Here is a 5,832-nt window from a genome sequence, read left to right on the forward strand (position 1 = left end):
TTACAACTGCTACTTGGATTGTCTGAAGTAATTTTAGATGAGAGCGTTCTATAAAATATAATAGAACAGCGCCACCCTTGTCCACAGGATGTGTGTGGTATTGCAACTCAGACCAATTCACTTCAATAGAGTTAAAGTTAGGTATCGGATGCAACCTGTGGACAGGGGTGGCGCTGTTTTAATCCTGGACATAACTAATGCGATATTATAGCAGTGCTGGCCTTCAGCCTGCTGTCCCCTACATGCCGGGGTTCATAGTTGAGGGGTCCGGCTGCATCACTGGTTACACTCCCCCGTCCAGCTGTGGTAATAGCGGCCTCTGTGTTGCTGCCTTTGTACATGGATTATTCTCTCCTTTATGCACCTGATAAAACATTCCACAGGCCGGAGGATGAGAACCCTCCTCCATCCCCCCCCAGCTGCCCATGGCCGAAAGGTATGGGGGCAGAAGGTGGGCCTCCTGAGGGGTACAGTAAGACTTCAAAAGCAGCAACTGCAGATTTCCTTCCTCTCAATTCCATTGACTTGCCAAAAATTTTAACTCATTCCCATAAGACATTGGTCTCTAACCGTAGCATTCAGCTTTTCGTGGAAGGAGCCACGTTTGTGTCACCATGTAGCTGTATGGGCCCACTTTTTTCACACCATGTATCTGTGCGGGGGCCACATTGTTCTCGCCATGTAGCTGTACGGGGACCACATTTTCAGTCCATATGTACCGCCAAAATAGTTTTTATTTAAAATAAATAAATAAATTGAAATACGTTCAATTTTTACACATCAGAATTACATTTACGTTTTTCTAGCAAAGCCATATATTTTTTTTTAAATATTTTTTTACATTTTCATATATACAGTACAGGTACACTAAATACATGATGAAAATGTATATTTTTCCATACAATTTATTAAGTATGTCAATCCAGCTTGAGGTAAATGTATTATGCGATCGTTTATTCAAATTGTACAATTTTTTTTTTATTTTAGGCATTATATAAAAAATAAAATTTATTTCCATCCCTGGTTTTAGTATCAAGAATGTCATTTTGGCCTGAGGTACGGTTTATGTTGTGGTTGGTTACTAATATCGTTTATGGCGTTTTGTTTTTTTTTTTTTTTTACGCTTTTGCAGATATAATAATGAAAATGCTTTTCATCTTTTCCCCCTACATTTTAATGAGTATGTCATTCCCGGCTTGAGGAGAAGGTTTGTTTTGTGCTTAGTTTTCAAATCCGTCTCCAGTAACAAACATCCCCTTGTTTTGTTGAAGGGGGCAGTTGTACCCCAGGGAGATTATAATTGGCAGAATACAGAACCCGCTATGTGGACGCCGGGCCGCGCGTCGCTCCTTCCAGATGGTTGGAGTAAGATACACAAACATGAAGTGATCGGGAAACAGTGACATGAAGCTGTGGTCACACGGAGCCTCCATGGCCCCCCACTGTTCACAGGAGCGCAATTAATCTGTGCATCCAGAACAGATTTTAGGAATCATCTAATATCCTAAGATCTGACATCGCTCGATGACAACCAATATGGCCGCCACTAGTGTTTTGAGATTGTGTCTCGGCTATCTCAGTCCTGGTCTACAGTAATTAGTAATGGTTGAATGTGACACGCCTAGAAACCAAACTGAATAGAACACTAAAATACTTGTAGATGGTATCTTGATTGCAGGATCTGACTACACAATGTTTGATTGTAGTCTGTTACCATGGAGACACATAGACATATATAGGAGCTATTGATTCAAAATGGTTCAAATTTTTTTTTAGCAAAATCAATGAAATGGTTCCAAATTTCTACACACCTAATTTGCACCTCTCGGTTCTTTTTAGTATATATGTTATATTCGTTCGAGAAAGAAATGGCCAACAATTTTACTGCATGTCATAGCAGTCTAATTAGGAAAAAAATAAATGGGGTTTCCTACACAGGAAATAAGAAAATATTGCTAAGATATGCCAAGACTTACTGATCGGTTAACGTCTTGTAAGGTGTGGCCCCAAAGCTCGAGAAATGGAGTGCTGTAAATGGCTGTGGCCACTGAAGAAGAATCGGAGAGCAGTGCCACTGAAAAAGGAGGAGTTGCTGAAGAACCAAAAGGAACTAATCCCTTGATATGTTGCGCGTAGAGGCGCCATGTTGGGTCCCCTGGAAGTGACAGTGAACCTCTCATTCTTAGAGTTATAGGAGACTATTAGATAATGGAGGCCTAGCGGGTGAGAGGAGGTTCCCTACCTAATACCAGGGAGATAGCTTGCAGAGGTGAGATGGCTCCTAATTGTTATTGACCTACAGAGGTGAGATGTCTCGTAATGATTGATGACTCACAGATGTGAGAGAGCCTGTATAGAGTTAGACTGGAGAGGTGAGTTGGCCCACGTAGTGGAGAGGGCCAACTGTAAGGAGAGATGGCCGACGGGAGAGATGGCCTGCAAGGAGAGGAGGTCCACAGAAGAGTGATGGCCTGTAAGGAGAGATGGCCTGCAGAGGTGAGAGAGCCTGTAGAGAAAGATGACCCACAGAGGTGAGGTGGCTTATAGAGAGATGACCCGCATAGTGTTCATAGCCAACATGGGTGAGATGGCCCTGTAGAGAGTATGGTGCATCTGAGTATGAGGCCGATTTCTGATGTCATGGAGAGCTGTGGTCTGGAGGAGCTAAGAAGATTTACTTCCACCAGGTTTAGGCTGACCGCTATCTCAGCAGAATTCCCCAAACTCAGTAGTGCCCGCTTGGCTGGGCACTCCTATGTTATCTATGAAAAAACCTCTAAGGCTGCGTTCACATTAGCGTTCTGCGCCGCAGCGTCGCCGCATGCATCATGCGCCCCTATATTTAACATGGGGGCGCATGGACATGCGTTGTTGCGTTGTGTGACACATGCGTCTTTTTGGGCGCACACGTCAGGGCGCAGAGGACGCAGCAAGTTGCATTTTTTTTGCGTCCAAAATCATGCAAAAACAAAGGACGCATGTGTCACAAAACAATGCGTTTTGCGTTGCGTCGCCGACGCAACACACAACAACGCAAATGTGAACGTAGCCTTACTGACTCGTTGGTCAGCAGCTTCACTCAGGGAAAACAATGCTATCGGCAGTCCAAAATTGGACATGCGTGATTGACATCACTCCTGACCATTATTTGGCCGGCACATTCGACTGAATAAATTTAATGTGTATGACCAACTTTAGATGCTCCCTGGTCACACATGGCGTAATCCCTGGGGTATTGGACCCTGGAGGCAGAGATGCAAGTGAGACCCCAAACCTGAGACACCAGAGGTCTACATGGGACAGTTGTCCACCTGACATCATTTCCTCACCATCCCATAGTTTCTTTACAGTTTGACTGCCTGTTCCCACCACATCCACAGAAAGGAGATGTTGTTGCGCTTGTTGCGCCTACGTACAGGAGCTAATGAGATATTTGTCTCTTCATTCTCCATGTTTCTCCACGACATGGTTCCCAGTGGTCACCCCTCAATGATAATGTTATTACATATCCCAATGTTAGGTCATAGCATTAAATTATAGAAGTCACATGGCTGCATCACCCTATGGTCCTAATGTTTCACAGGTATAGTGCTATAGCCACAACGGGACCACTAGGCCCCTTGGAAAAGCGGGTGGTGGCCTTTTTAATGATCACCATTTTATATGAATTTTTTTTTAATGTTTCTTTAGAGAGAAGTATCTATGCGGCTGGCTGCTGGGGTCTGTATGTCTGTATTGAGAGGGGTCTGGTCTGGGGTTTCTATTTATTTGAGGAGTGTAGTTTAGGGTCTTTATTAAAGGGGTATTCCCATCTCCAAGATCCTATCCCAATATGTAGTAGGTGTAATAATATTAGCAAATACCTCAAATTAGAAATGTAGTACCGGTATATATAGTTCTTCTTATTAGCGATGTCGCTTACCCCATGTGCAGGGCATTACAGTAGCCTAGCATAGGTTCTTGGACAAGGGAATACCATGATACCATATTTAGAGCGTTTTTGTTAGTTAAAGGGGTCTGGTTTGAGGAATGTATATATTTAGAGGTCTAATTTAGTTAAAAAGGTCTGGTATGAGGTCTGTAGAGGGTCTCTGATATTTGAGGGAATCTGGTCTGGGGGCTGTATATCTAAGAGGTCTCTGTTAGTTGAATAGGTCTGTCTATATTTAGGGGGACTATGTTAGTTGAGGGGTCTGGTTTAGGATCTATATGTATTTAGGGGGCTTCTGTTACTTAAAGGGGTCTGGTTTGGTGTTTGTAAGAATTTAGGGGGTCACTGATATTTGAGAGAGTGATCTAGGTACTGTAAGGCCGGTTTCACACGTCAGTGGCTCCGGTACGTGAGGTGACAGTTTCCTCACGTACCGGAGACACTGACACACGTAGACCCATAAAAATCAATGCATCTGTTCAGATGTCATTGATTTTTTGCGGACCGTGTCTCCGTGTGCCAAACACGGAGACATGTCAGTGTTCGTGGGAGCGCACGTATTACACGGACCCAATAGAGTCAATGGGTCCGTGTAAAACACGGACCTCACACGGACATTCTGCGCCTGGGGTCCGTGTGCGTGCAGGAGACAGCGCTACAGTAAGCGCTGTCCCCCCCACATGGTGCTGAAGCTGCGATTCATATGTTCCCTGCAGCAGCGTTTGCTGCAGAGAAAATATGAATAATAGTGTTTAAAATAAAGATCTATGTGTCCGCCGCCCTCCCACCCCCTGTGCGCCCCCCCGCTGGTCAGAAAATACTTACCCGGGTCCCCCGTCGGCTGTCGCTCCTTCCTGGTCTGGCCGCGGCTTAATGTATGCGGTCACGTGGGGCCGATCATTTACAATCATGAAGTCGGCTCCGCCCCTATGGGAGGTGGAGCCACATATTCATGACTGTAAATGATCGGGCCCACGTGACCGCATACACTAGAAGCCGCGGCCAGAGCAGGAAGGAGCGACAGCCGACGGGGGACCCGGGTAAGTATTTTCTGACCAGCGGGGGGGCGCACAGGGGGTGGGAGGGCGGCGGACACATAGATCATTATTTTAAACACTATTATTCATATTTTCTCTGCAGCAAACGCTGCTGCAGGGAACATATGAATCGCGGCTTCAGCATGATGCAGAGTGGGTACCACACGCTCCGTGTGGTACCCACTCGCCATACGGGCGGCACACGTGTGCCGCACGTATGGCCTCCGTGAGTTCCCAGGCACACGGACACGGATAACTCCGGTACCGATTTATTCCGGTACCGGAATTATCTGGACGTGTGGGACAGCCCTAAGTTAAATGGGTTTGGTCTTCCTATATTTAGGAGATATCTGCTAGTTGAAGAGGTCGGTCTATATTTGGGGGTCTATGTTAGTTGAGGGGTCTGGTTTAGAGTCTGTATTTAGAGGGCTTCTGTTAGTTAAAGGGGACTGGTCTCCGGTATGGAAGTATTTAGGGGTCTCTGTTAGCTGAGGGGTCTGGTTTAGGGTCTGTATATACTTAGATGGCTTCTGTTAGTTAAAGGGGACTGGTCTGGGGTCTGGAAGTATTTAGGGGGTCTCTGATAGTTGCGGGAATCTAGTCTGGGGCTGTAAGGGTTTAGTCTGGAGGCTGTATATATTTAGGAGGTTTCTGTTAGTTGTGGGGTCTCGTCTGGGTTCTGTATTTGCTTGGTAGGCCTTGTCTGTATAAGATTGGGGACCTAATATGGGGTCTTACAAAATTTGGGGGTGTAATTCAAAAGGTCACTTGCATTTTTTTGTGATGGGGGCAAAGAGTATATTTTTTTAAAGGTAAGAGGAACATTTTTGTGCAGCGTGCACCACTTTTTATGACACTTTTCAG

This window comes from Ranitomeya variabilis, chromosome 5 (genome assembly GCF_051348905.1).
Source record: "Ranitomeya variabilis isolate aRanVar5 chromosome 5, aRanVar5.hap1, whole genome shotgun sequence".
Taxonomy (NCBI): domain Eukaryota; kingdom Metazoa; phylum Chordata; class Amphibia; order Anura; family Dendrobatidae; genus Ranitomeya; species Ranitomeya variabilis.